This window comes from Lolium perenne, chromosome 5 (assembly GCF_019359855.2).
Source record: "Lolium perenne isolate Kyuss_39 chromosome 5, Kyuss_2.0, whole genome shotgun sequence".
Lineage (NCBI taxonomy): Eukaryota > Viridiplantae > Streptophyta > Magnoliopsida > Poales > Poaceae > Lolium > Lolium perenne.
The window spans coordinates 9,673,057-9,686,229 of NC_067248.2; the positions used below are offsets into that span (position 1 = coordinate 9,673,057).

Sequence of the window (13,173 nt, forward strand, 5' to 3'; positions counted from 1 at the left end):
TCGAGCGAGGACCTTGCGCGCGGAGGCGGCCGTAGCGATGGGAGGGCTCCGCGTCTTCGTCCTCCATCGTTGACGCTGCCCTTGAGCTCACACATCATCCCATCGCCTTCACAGGTTTCGCCTCTGGAACACCATGGCCAAGCCCTCGCCCAGCATGCTGCCGTCGCCACCGCCCGGAAACCGCGCCCGCCTCCAACCAAGTCGCCATGGCGGCCTCCACCAGAGCATCATGGCAGCGCCCCTCTCCTCTCCTCTCCGAGCAAGAGTCAATGTCTAAGTCACTTGTCACGCGCTAGCCGACGCGCGGCTGGGCAACCACCGTCTTGTACTTATAGTTAGAGGAGGCAAGGTATGGCTGGAGTGAGTCCGGGAAATTCTACTCTCCAAAGCTGCAACTTGCTGTTGGGAGATGACCATGAAGATGTGGGGCTGAGATGAAAAGAAGCACGGATCGCTGACATGGCAATCCTAGGGAAACCAAACGAGCAGGGATACACAATCGAGGAGGAGGCATGACTAATGAGCCTATGTGACTTCTGATTTTCTTCTGCTTTTGGTAAGGAGTAGTACTATTCGCCTCTCTCTCTCTTTCTCTCATAAATGAGCTGTCATCCTGAAAACTATTCATGTCTCAAGGAAACTCGTAAATGCAACAAAACGATCCAGAACCTCTCCCATGGTTTGTTTCCAATGCTAGCAGCTTCCAACGATGGATGCTCCACAGGATCATGTAATGGATCGCTCCCGCATAAACGAGACAACTTTTATTTGATTGCCACATCTAATCTAAGCGCTATATAGAAAGCAAAACTTCCATCAACTTTCAATACTCCCACCGGCGCCGCCATCTTCCCCTAGCCTCCAACCTATCTGCATCTTATCTGGGACACGAGCGACAACATCGATGACAAAACACGTTAGGAGTCTTTATTGTTGTCAAAGGTCTCGCCGCACGATCAAATCAACTCGCCAAAATATACATTACCTTAGTCGCCCCTTCCATCAAGTCGGTGCTAAGTAGCCAATGAGAAAACCAACCTATGTACAAGCTAGACCACTACGTGTGAGATCAATGGATTAGTATTAGCTAGCTGCAAACACACAATCTAGTGCTCCCTTGCTAGCCATTTTGTAGCATGACACTAGTGTTACAGAATTTTGACAACAAGCTTCTTATATTTCTGGACATTTTGATAAATACAGAAAAAATAATAATGGATGATAAAAAGAAGAATAAAGTGCGAACAACACAAGTATTCATCAGCGCATTGGGCCTCCCCAGTTAAAACAAGAGAGGCTATAAAAACATGATCGAGTAGAAATCTTTGTAGTCTCGTGGAATTGATGAAACAATTGTAAGAAACCAGAGGAACAAGACTTCCTATGACCACGGAGCAGGTATTCCGACGATCTGCATGTCAGGTTGCAGAATAATTGCCGACAGTGGGCTTTTCGAAGCTGACTTGTGATGCTGCTGATCTGCTGACTTGTGATGCTGCATGAAGGCTGTACGCCACACGAGACTCACGCAATCTTGGGTGTGGCCGTTAGAGATAACCATGGTGATCTACTGATCTTTTGGTTGGCGATTTGCCCCAGTATATGCATGGATTCATGTTTCCCGTTATGGAGTAGCCGCGGCGGCGCTACGCAGAGCTCGTCGATCCAGACGCGGCCAATGGTGGAGTACCGCTAGTCCTTGACACACGACCACGGGAAGCCTGCTGCGTACGCAGGGAATACCACGACCAAGGGAGCCGTGTGGTGCTCCATGCCTAGCCGTGGCTGATCGCCGGGGAGACCGCCGATCCGTTCTCCTTCATTTTGTATGAAACAGGTTATGCACATTTCGTTATCAGTGCATCGGCAGGCTCGTATGAGTTGCAGTTCATCATGAGTGGGCCAGTGTAAGCGACAGTGCTAGTCGATCAAGGTCCTGGTCAGCTACGTACATGGATCTCAATCCTGGCCAAAACCGCCGGTCCTGGTAAGCTCCGAGAGAAATCAAGACAGCCTTGTACCCCTCGTCGGAAACTAGTACTGTAGACGAGATGGATCTATCTATAACTAAAACACTTCTAAAGATACAATACTTATTTTAGAACAAGGTAGTAGTAGTAAGACCCATCGTCTTTTCCTTCTAATCAAATAATTTTCATCAGCAATCTGCTACTACAAACTTCCAAATCAAAGAATAATTTCTACCACATGACAACGCAGTAACTCGTCATAAGAGTCAATCAGTTGGGTTCTAGTTTTCCAACTTATAACCATCACTCATACAAGTTTAATAAAGAAAACACTAAGAATGATTTAAATGGATGAATCTGCTCAGATACAAGCCTCTGATGTTCACCTCGAAAATTCGGCATGACATCCACAAATTTTTCGGACATCCAGAACACACAGCAGGATTATATACATCAAAATAGACTCGAGACCACATGACACAACTCATTTGACATTCAAATTTACAATAAACAACCGCAACCAATGTCTAATCAAACTGATAGACCAAAATATCAAACAACAAACTTCAATGGAAGTTAGTTTCATAAACAATCCTCGAATAGTTACATAAAAAACATTAAGGCGGCGTCACAAGATGCTCTCGAATCTGAATCCTGTGCTGGCCACATATACTAAGGTGCTATAAAGGTCACTGCTGCCATGGCATAGATATTGCACAGCGAACATTGTTGCAAGGTATAGGATGATGGAGAAGAAACAACATTCCTATTAACCAATTTTTATCACTTCTATTTACTATATCCTATTGAGAACATGCATCAGTACCATGTGACTGGCAAGGATTGATTCATCTTGTGGCACCTTCTGCCTTGGAAAGGATTGATTCAATGGCACCTACTATCATATTCAAAAAACCAGCATGAGATGATGCAACCAATGCTTTCATTTAGGAGAATAACAATCACAACTTGTGGATAGTAGAAGTGGACTGGTTTTATGCATCTCAGGCAAGCTAAAGCCGCAATTCAGTGTACACCAACAAACCAAACCCACCACAACAGCAGCGCAGGATGGCCACGCACCACAAACATTGCAGTTAGCATATGGATGACAAAAAGTTGGGTCATGCCAATATAAGATGAGAATTAAACAACGCCCTGATGTGAGTTCTGTAAGAAAAACAACCAGTCTGGAGCTTGGTGCTCATCAGAAAAAAAGCAGTGAGATGGCCTATACACTTTGCACAACCATGCAAAAAAGAAGAAATCCTATTCTATGTGGACATGGCCTAGCAAATGGAGAAAAGCTTACCAAGCCATAGTTTTAGTACGTGCATTCTCATCCAGGATATCTGCAGATCAACACACACTTTGACCTTTCTAAAATGAAACTTGTCACATGAGTATATGAACAGATTGAAGTTATTAGCTAAACATTCAAGCCCAAAAATTCTGAAGCGAGACATGGACAAACCTAGGAGTGACTGGGCAGCTGCACTTCCACATTCTGGACATCCACTTTGCGCCGATGCCTCTGTAGGTGGCAAAGCTAGCGGCATCTGTCAACGAACACGGTAGCAACAATAGCATGGACTTGGGACGCCATGTATCTTGCTTCTTAGCTTCGGCAGGATCCTATCACATAGGTGAAGATGATCATTCTAGGGTACTTCTAGTGAGGTGTAGTATTTAAGTAAGATGGGCTGCAAAGTGATCTTGAGTGACAAACATGTCGTATGAACAAAATAATATAAGTACTTATTTTATCTGAAATCTGAATGGAAAATCAGCAATGTGATAAAGCAACGATATATCAAACTTTTTGAAACTTAGTCATGCTTCTAAGAACTGGAATAAGTTTATTTTTCATGACAGCTGAATGCAAAATGAGTAATATGTTATTCCTTATTTACCAAAGTGTACCCTGAGAATTTCATCTCAAAGCCTTGTACTTCACTGGCCCATGTTTCAAAATTTAGGTACAGCACACATACGCACCAAATCTCAACTTCAACTTATACCACCAGAACCGTGTACTGGTATCTACCGTAAATTATACATTGGCAGTTGCTTATTGTTATTGCAGGATTGCACAAACTGCAATACACAAGATGAAGAGTATTATAGATTATGAAACTGTTGATATTATCACTCGCAACTTAGAACTTCATCAGTTCATTACACCAGTATGCTGGCACTGCTAGACCAACAGTAAGAGAGAACTCATTGTTCTATATTTCTGTACATCCTTCGACGCAGCTCTGTTTTTTTTTCCAATGTCATATAAAATGGCGAGTACAACTATCAGAAAACATGAGGAAAATATAGCAGCTTTGTCTATGATAATATGATTATATCGTACAACACTCTCAGTAATATAGTACACAATGGGCCTCTATATGAACTGATAGTAGAAACCAAATTAAGATTTGTCGATTGATATGAAAGCTTACAGTTTTGTATGGTCGAGTCCTTGTTCTTAAAAGTCATGCATTGGATTGATGCTTCAAGCCAACTGCACTGCAGAGTTGAGCCAATCGCAACCTTGCTACTAGTTCCTATTTCTACTGCCCAATGATTTGAACAACATCAGTAACTCAAGATGCAATAGTTCAACTTAAAGATACCGAGTCAGCACTTCATACACAACAACTTACAAACCCATATCAAAGTCAGCCACCAATTAATGATAGCCGCAGCTAAACCATTCAAGTAGTTTGGACTAATACAAACTCATCTAGTTTCAAAACAAGAAAAAATATTGTCATTCTAATTTGTCAAAACAGGCAAGTGAAAGGGTACCCAAACCCAACTGTTCATACACCCAAGGGCCAGATCTATTTAGGTGACAACACAAACAAATCGTTCATCACAAACAAGATGGTAGGCAATTATGGAAGTTCTATTCCTTTGGCATAAACTTGATCAAAGGAAAGTACCAAATCAGAAATAACTACCACTAGCAAAGTCTAAACCTCATAGGAAACATGCAAACCATAAGTCACAGGGGAAGGGAAACATGCCCAGAAGGACGTCATGACCAACAATGGACAGCACAAAACATACACACATCCGTGGCACGATCGACACAACTTATCCCCAACTAAAGACAAACTCATCCCCAACTTATTCCTCGTATTGAGCAAGAGCATAATGCACAGAGATCAACAACATGGCAAATATAAGCAATTCCCCAACTGCAGCTACTACAAAATGAACAATACATGATTCTTTACTAGGAGTAAGATCCTAAACACCATATCGATAACTAGCCAAACAAGAACACAAGTTTAACCTACTTGCAAAGATTAGAAGGTGATTGTGTTTCGGTGTGACCGAGTTAGCATGCCCACTAGTAATAGATAAGAGATACCATTGTAGCCAGCACCAACACAACAATGACATGGATATTTCTTTAACACCAAAATAACCACTTATTTGCCAAACAAATGAACATCTCTAGGAGTAGGAAATTGTACCTCTTCATTCATAAGTTGGAAATCCTACACCAACATTATAATCTTGTACTGTTCGTGCACTATAATTGATCAATGCTTCCTCAATCCTATTAAAAAAGAATTGAAAATAGAAAGTTACAGGCAGCGCAAGAATATTATGATCTTCAACAGTAGGGATACATAGCTAGGAACGAATTGTTCCACCAAACTAGTAAGAAGATTAACCTTCAGACTGAAGCAACAAAGCAAACTAGTAAGATGGTTTTCCTATTAGAGTTTCAATGCCAATACTCTGAAATGTAAGTATAGGAAGATTCAGACTTTCATGACCCTACTGGAGATAGTATTGAACATGACTAGCCGAGGAAGAAAACTGAAGGAACTACCAGAGCAAAACATGTTGCTATTTCATCTGCATTTTATCTAAGAAGTATATTTTCCATATTTTGGTTTTGCAGTTAAACATGGAAGTATTTTCCATCTTTTGTTGACTCAGATCATTTAGCAACAAATGATGAACCCGTATGGTTGTGTACATAAATACAAAGGAGGAGACAAGTAGATCGCCCAAGAGAGATTTTTCCATTCTACCTCTACTCTGCTCTTCCATTGTTGGGTCCATGGAGCTCATCACCACGGCACTGTTGCTTCAGAGAATGAGTAGGAGGTGGTGGTGTAGTGACATGTGCACCACAACACTGGTAGAGCCCCTAGTGCCCCTTTTTCCTCACCTCGTCTTCTGATCGTGTTCCTAGCAACATACCATTGTCTGGTTGTTACATGCTATAGCTCCTCCCAGTCTATTAAGCGCAGAGGACCGTTCAGGCAAGTGACCCGGTGAAAACCAGCAGAACCGCGGTTCGACCGGTGGTTTAAGGAGAAAACCAGCTTGCCAGATAGTCGGTCGAACCGCTGGAAATATTCGCGCGAAAAATGAAATGATGGTACCAAGAATCGAACGTGCGTCTCCTGCTGTCGCGCACTCCTACCAATTTAGCTACCGTTTTGTCATGTACAGACCTGACACAGGATGGTTTTGTACATAATCAACACGCTAGCACCAAAAAAAATGACACAAGTTTGTTTTGTACATGACCGGTACACGTGATGGGCTTCGTGTTCCAGCTTTGCACTCCATGGCATACATTGTGTGTTAGCTGTTTCCTTGCTTCCCCTCAAAAACGAAAATAAGCTGTTTACTACTTACTATGCTTTGCTTTGCATGCAAAATTGCATACATGTGTGTATATACTTGGCTGCCTCGGACATGGTAAAGTCAAAAAATAGGTGCTCAGCTGCTCACTAATTTATCATGTTATTATGTGAATTATTATGGAAAACTGCAATTCTAAAATATTTTTGCATAAACTTTTTGGGAATTATACCAAGAGATCACATAGTACCAGAATTGGTATAAGACGATTGCAGCACAAACTTTTTGGGAATTTAGACTAATAGAGTTGCTAACTAGCAGCATTAACCACCATAGGCAGATATGGAAGCATACATAGGAGTACCACAAATTTACCATCTCAATTACAGGAAGACATAGCAGACCAAAAAGCATAAGTATAACCAAATAAAACCAGTACCTTGGTGGTGCTCTCATAAGCTCATCATAGTGTTTAAGTGCATGTAAGCACTTGGCCACCAGCCCACCACAATGTCTGACTCGCCCTGATTCTCCAGGTCACACTCAACCAAGTCCAGCCTCAAGAGAGTGACACTCCACCCTTTGCCAGCAACAGCCGCTCCATCCTCAGGACTATTCCCTGTCACATAAATGATATGGTCATAATGAAAACTTATGAAGACGGGTAGAAATTTATCACAAACCGGTACGATATAGCAGATACTCTCTATCACAATTGTGAACAAGATAACATGAATTAAATAACAATGTCATCTCAAAGTAACAAGCAAGATATAGCATATGAGTATTCACTTGAAATCATAACTCAAAATAAGGTCACCCTAAAAGTGAAAGAACAACCACAATGCTTGGCAAGTAGAAAACAAAAAAAACTTAAAGCTAGTTGACTAGTGCATGAATCAATCATCAAGAAACAGGGACATAATAAATCCCTAATTTACACAAGATTAGAAGGCGGTTATGTTTTGGTGTGCCTAAAACCAAAAAGATGGACTAATATTAGCTGAGCATGCCTAATTGCACTAGATTTTTTAGAGATAAATCATGCTGCCAACACAAAATTAAAATGATGAAGAATCGCGACACGACACAAGATTCATTTTATACAGAAATAAAATTGCATGGAGCAAAAAGACGAACCCCTCTGCACATTGGCAGGGGACAGAATAGCCGCGGCTCGATGCCCAATAAAGCAACAAAAGGATTACGAGGAGCTCATCGGAGAGGGGTGTAGGCAAGGCCAAGACAACACCACCACCACAGTAGCAACACAATGATTAGCTTAGTGAAGCCCAGAGCTAGCCAAGCCTACTACCGAACACGAAGCATGGTGGGCCACAGCCAGCCCAACAGCAATGCCGGATCCCCCGGTGGAAGACGCTGGCAGCAGCTCCATGCTGCGTGGACATGCATTGTCTGAGACCAACGCCCATTAACGACAACGTCGTTAGCGCAGGAGACCGGTGGTGGGTTCTATGGTGCTTCATTGACCTAAAAAATCACCAATAGGTGTTACGAATTTGAATTGGATCTTTGTAAAGGATCTAATTTCATAAGTATAAACTACTTGAGCATAAGCGCGAATAAAAGAGCATAAGTCAAAGGGGAATAAACCAACTACCTAGGTGGTCCTCTTGTGTAGGATCATTGTAGTATCTAAGCAGCCATGAGTACTTGGCTGCCACAATGCCCAACTAGCAGCATAAGCACCGCAGTGCAGATCTGGAAGCATACATAGGAGTACCACAAATTTACCATCTCAATTTCAGGGAAACATATACCATACCAATTAATCGTAAGTACAACCAAATAAACCTAGTACCTTGGCGGTGCTCCTGTAAGCTCATCATAACGTTTAAGCGCAGGTAAGCACTTGGCCGCCACAATGCCAGACTTGCCCTGATTTTTCAGGTCACACTCAACCAAGTACAGCCTCAAGACAGTGACGTTGCTCCCTTCGCCCAGCTATAGCCCCTCCGTGCTCATGACTACTCGCTGTCACAAAAATGAAATGATCATAATAAGATCTTAAGAGGATGGGTAGCAATTTATCACAAACCAGTACGATATAAAGGATATTTCTATAAGTCTAGGACTAGCTCAATGGTGAAATGACAACATGAAATAAGTAACAATATTGTTTCTTAAAAACCAGCAAAATCTATAGCAAGATATTATCTCACTAGAAAGATGGATATTCTCTTAATTGAAAATCGTACCTCAAATACAAGTCATCCTAAAGATGAAAGCGCAAGTGCTCAACCACAAGTCCATTTTATGTAATGTATATGCAAGTGCTAGTGGAGCAGTGCTACACTCAATCATCAAGAAACAGGGTACATAATTAATTTTGACATGATTAGAAGGTGATTCTGTTATGGTGTGACCAAACCCAGAAACATGACAAACGAGTTGAGCATGCCCAGCTACACAAAATTCTACAGAGATAATGAAACCAAAAGAAAACAAAAATGCAGCCGAACAGATATTATGGTTTAATTTTTTACAGCATCAAAATAACCTGGGAGTAGAGTTGTGAACCACGCCGCACAAAGGCGTGGAAGAAAATTACCACAGCTCAAATGAGCACATGTACGAAAAAAATGAGAACAAGTCACAGGGAAATAAGCCCAGTACATTTGAGGTACTCTCGTACGATCATTGTAGTATCTAATGGGCTGTAAGTACTTGGCCGCCACAATACAAAGTCGTTCAGCTTCTCCAGGTCGCACTCAACAAACATAATGGTGAAGTCTAGGACTACCACAATGGTGAAAAGGACACTATGAAATAAAATAACAATGTTGTTTCTTAATAATCAACACTAAATATAACATGGATATTGTCTCACTTGGGAATCGTAGCTCAAATACACGTCATCTTAAAAACGAAGGCTCAACCACAAAGTTCATTTCATGGAATGTCGACAATTGAAACCTTGCTGCTAGTTGACTACTGCTACACTCAATCATCAAGAAAGAAGGTACATGATATTAATTTTCGCAAGATTAGAAGGTGTTTATGTTTTCTTTTGGCCAAAACTAACAACATGACAAACTAGTTGAGCATGCCCAGCTGAAGTAGATTGTTTCTTTAGAGATAATATTGCAGCCAACACGAAATTAAAATGGTGCAGAACATATCTCAGGATTCCATTTCTTACAACCTCAAAAACATATGCAACAAGAACGCTCTTTACACACTTGAGGGGAAAGAGATTGTAGCATCCAACACAATTACTGTCAATCTACTTCTTGCTAAAATTGCTCGCCAAAACTGTATACCAAAACCATACAGTCAACAGAACCTGCAAACAACAAGGTAAATTCACAACCAAACGATTGTGTTGCACAACATGCAACCAAGGAATAATCAATTAGTGCAAGGCAGGCAGCAGGAGGCACCTAGTGGTTCGTTCTTATCCCAGGCGGCGGCATGCGGTCTAGTAGAGGAGGAAGTTACCATCATGTACCCAGGCGCCCTACTGAACCTTCATGCACGGCGCCATCAATGCTGCCGCCGACACTTGGGTCTACCAACACAACTGCACCCAATCATGAACTTTCTACAGAGAGCAGACAAGTGAAGCTAGGGTTAAATTTCGCCACAAAGAAAATGAAGAAGCCACAGCCTCTTAATCAGCAAAAGGGATCCGAACAGATCTAGGAGGATGTGAGGCTCACCGCCATGTGCCGGCAGTCAGCAGTCTAAGTCCATCGTATGAGAGCCTAAGCAGCAATAGCAGCAGCCAAGCCACCCATTTTCCAGCTTCAAGGCACCATCCACATTCAGGATAAGTGGCGGCAAGAAAATCTGTAATCACGAATGAAGAGAATAATTAGAAGAGAAAACTCGGAGTGTTGATGTATCTAGAAACACTCATGCTACTTCCTTGTGTTGCGGTTGAAACCATTTGATTCATGATAAACTAACAAAGAGTGTAGATATATTATCAACACGAGGACATCAATCTAGGTGTTGCCATTAATTGAGAAACCTAAGAATATAATCTACAAAATTACTACACGTTTATCAGTTTTTCCGGATCCTCGTTTGCTAGTTAGATAATTTTTTGCTAAAGTAGCACATAAACCTAAGCAGAAACAGTCCCATTTATTCACCAAAAGAGATGAATGAACTCAAGAACACCTAAATCAAATACTCAACCTTGTGTGCTGTTTACAAGGTAAAAGGCAGGCAGGAGGCACTGGGTCGTTCTTGTCCCCAGCTGCATCCTAGTGAAGGAAGTCATCCTGAACCCACCTAGTTTGCACCTCCAAGGCACGCTCCAATAGTAAGGAAAAGTGGCCACAAGAAATTCTGTGATAAAAAATGAAGAGGATGATTAGAACTCAATACTACTAATTTAATCAAAGCGTCGAGAAACATTTGTTAAGATGTCATTCTCCATGAACAAAGAAGCCAATAAATATACAAATTTGAGCAATCTTGTATATACTTCCAGAGACTATGCATACAACAGACTATACATTTAAAAATAAAAGGAGAGGAGAGGAATCATAAGAGCAGCCCTATGCATGCAGAAAAATCGGAGACCTGAAAGCACAAGTGGGGTACTGGTCCACCCTCCAACACCGCCTCCTGGTACGCTCGGCTTGGTGCTATTCAACCCCGGTATGATCTGAACCTGAAAGCAATAAAAGTTGTCAGTTATGTTGATTCATAAGCAGCACCAAAAAAATAACACAAGAGATGCTCATCCATTCCGTTTGGTCTATAATTGCAATATACAATGTAATTCAATTCTTATATGAGTTGCAATATATGCCAGCAAAGCTTAAATACAAACATCTCATGTCTCATCTATTTAAAATCAGGCCATCAGCATATGAATATGAATAAGACAGTTGTGAACTTGAGGTTACACCATTTTAGCAACTGTGCACTAAGCCAGAAAACTAAATTAGCAATGGTCAGGTTGAAACTAGCTCGAACCTTTCTGTGCAGCAACAATTGCGTGGCAGCCAGAATATCACAGATTGATCAGAGAAGGCAGCGGGATGCACCTTACTACGAGTCGTTCTTGTCTCCGGCGTTGTCCAGGTCACTCTCCTCAACCCGCAAGGCAATTATTCAGTTATAACTTATAAGGCACACCGCATATTCATCTGTGATGATAAACAAAGAGAGCCATTAGAAGAGAAGCAAGTAATTACAGAAAATCTAGAACGGGTCATGAATGAGTAGAGTGGCCTATCAAACTCTACGTTTGAAGGTTAATTTAGTATCATATCAAATCAACTTTTTGTTGGGTGGGTAGCAAAAATAAAATATCGAATAATATCTGATGAAAGGCACGCTCCATATTGATCTGTGATGGCAAAGAAAGATAGAAATTATAAGAGAAGCAAGTAATTGCAGAAAATCTAGAGCGGCTAATTAATGAAAAACGTTTAATTTACAATGATGCATGCAGAACACACTTGGATGATGGAACACCTTTACATCCCAGCATTTGTAGTGAAGAAAACTGGAAACTCGTATCCATGCAAGCATACATGTGACAGTCCAAAAAAAAAGAGATGCTAACTGAGAGAGAAAGAGAGACCTTTCGTATGGTGGTCGTGGTTCTAGTAGAATAATAAAACAGGTGCATCTCGGCCCCACGGACGGTGCGGCCATCAGGAGGTCGGATGTACAGCAGCAGCACCACCACAAGTACCGCAGCAGGAACCTGAGACAAGTTGAGGCAATTGCGGTGTAAAGATATGAAGTGGAAGAGTAAAGTCTGTAATGAAGCTTAAATTCGTAAGAAAGCAGTAGGGTTGAAGAGAGTAGGACTACCTCATCCCCATAGTGTTGATGCCAAGCATCAGGACTCGGGGACGGGAGTGTTCTCTATGCCAAGAGAGATCACCACCCAGCGGTCTACTTGGGCGTGACAGACAAGTGGAAGACTGGCTCCAGGGGTGCATCCAGCGCCAATGTCGATGCTGAGCCATTGAATTTTCTGGAAAAATCTCGCTGCCCATGTAACCCATTCGACGAGGAACAAAAAAAAAGGTCACAGATCTACTTCATTATAAGCAAAACAGGGTGCATACAATACAATCATCACTTTTAAAAAGGCCATTGGATGGATATTCATGGAGATGACAAGGCTTGAACTGCGATGGTAAGTTGAAATTCTAAAAAACTGTAGTGCTTCCTTTGCTGTTAACGTTGGAGATGGCTGGTTAAAATGATGTAAATTCATCTGCTAAATAAGGCCTTCCCCTTGCATAACCCGGGCGAGTGACATAGATGCATATTACTGGGTGCAGTGGGATGACTTGATAAAGATACAAGATTAGCGGTGCGAAACTATAGTCGTGAGGTACATGTACAAAAATTCAATAGAATATCTGTCGTTAATTTGGAGGATTGTTATGCATCTAGCCAAAAGCCGGGTCTGCTGTGGCATATATATCAGGTGAAGAATTAGATGGGCTGCTGATGAGAAATAGTGAGATAAATGCAAGATCGTTCATCCCAGCGTGAATCACAAGCAAGCAACTGTGCAGGATGTGTCCCCAAATCAGTTGTTGAGCGTGCATGAAAGTGCAGAGATCAATTACCTCGCATGTTGTGA

The 13,173-nt window shown here is 41.7% G+C and overlaps 2 long non-coding RNA genes across 4 annotated transcripts; both read right to left on the bottom strand.

Moving 5' to 3' along the window:
• Positions 1 to 3,354: 3,354 nt before the first annotated feature.
• On the bottom strand, positions 3,355 to 5,483 carry LOC127299009 (uncharacterized). The gene is made up of 3 exons (XR_007850274.2): positions 5,450 to 5,483; positions 4,424 to 4,537; positions 3,355 to 3,605 (listed from the first exon to the last, which is right to left on the bottom strand). It is a non-coding gene; the product is annotated as an uncharacterized lncRNA (long non-coding RNA).
• A 2,323-nt stretch (positions 5,484 to 7,806) lies between these two features.
• On the bottom strand, positions 7,807 to 12,258 carry LOC127299000 (uncharacterized). 3 transcript variants are annotated; one of them, XR_011744546.1, is made up of 9 exons: positions 12,151 to 12,258; positions 11,609 to 11,710; positions 11,139 to 11,229; positions 10,845 to 10,901; positions 10,265 to 10,394; positions 9,986 to 10,146; positions 8,404 to 8,576; positions 8,203 to 8,303; positions 7,807 to 8,072 (listed from the first exon to the last, which is right to left on the bottom strand). It is a non-coding gene; the product is annotated as an uncharacterized lncRNA (long non-coding RNA). The 3 variants fall into 3 exon arrangements; XR_011744547.1 differs by having other exon boundaries at positions 11,538 to 11,710; XR_011744548.1 differs by lacking the exon at positions 10,845 to 10,901.
• Between the last annotated feature and the right edge of the window lie 915 nt (positions 12,259 to 13,173).